The sequence below is a fragment of the Fukomys damarensis genome, unplaced genomic scaffold (genome assembly GCF_012274545.1).
Source record: "Fukomys damarensis isolate Sample0158 unplaced genomic scaffold, DMR_v1.0_HiC HiC_scaffold_23, whole genome shotgun sequence".
NCBI classification, from domain to species: domain Eukaryota; kingdom Metazoa; phylum Chordata; class Mammalia; order Rodentia; family Bathyergidae; genus Fukomys; species Fukomys damarensis.
Genome location: NW_022900935.1, coordinates 26,641,490 through 26,642,444, shown reverse-complemented (window position 1 = coordinate 26,642,444; position 955 = coordinate 26,641,490).

Here is a 955-nt window from a genome sequence, read left to right as displayed (position 1 = left end):
GCGGGGTCCGCACCCCAGCAGCGGCCTCAAAATGGCCACACGCGCACCCCCCTACAAAAAAACGTGAGCATTCGTCCTTTTTCTAGCGGGGAAGCTGCCTGCCTCCTCCACCAAATCCCGCGTCCTTTTCCTCCCTCTCCCCGCACCCGCTAGGGACGCCACGCTCCTCTCCTCGGCTCCTTTCGATGGGGGGCATTTTCTACCGACACCTCCGCCCTCGGCGCCGCGGCCCCTCCTGCCTCGGAGACTCTCTTCCTTCCTTCCCCTTTTTCCTTACGCAATATACAGAAATGCGCGAGGCGGTGGTTGGTTTTCATTTCTTCTTGGTGGTTGTGTTCGTGCGGTGGGATTGTGAGAGTGCGCGCTCGCGCGTGTGTGTGTGTGTGTGTGTGTGTGTGTGTGTGTGTGAGAGAGAGAGAGAGAGAGAGAGAGAGAGCCGTGAGCAAGGCCAACTGAGCCCGAGTGTGGTCTTTTTGGCGATTGGTTGCATGTCCGAGTGTGATGGTGCCTGCGCTGTTTGGGTGTGTAGATTTGGACCCTTCGAGGCCCTGCTGCGTTTTATTCGATGTGTGCCGTCGTGCCCGTTGCTTTTCTCAACAGGCGTCGGCTTCTGTGTTGGGCAGTGGGTCTTGGCGACTGCGTGTGGGTGGTTTCGTTGTTCTGTCGGGCGTGTGTGATCCTGACCCTGTCGGCCTGTGTGTCCGTGAGCGACTGAGCTGACCGATTTCGTTGTGTCGTGTTGGACAGTGCGGGCCTGCTGACCATGTCGGCCCGTAGGAAAGGGCTGGGTTGTGCTTGTGTGCTTCCCTCCTGTGAGGCTGGACGCTGTGTGGTCCTGTCCACACTGAGTTGTGTGCCTGTGTGCTTGTGTCCTTTAGAGGTGCGTTTGCAAATTGCTGGGGGCGGGAGTGGGGGTGGCGAGCGAGAGACCCAGGCGTTAGTGGGGGCGTCGGCG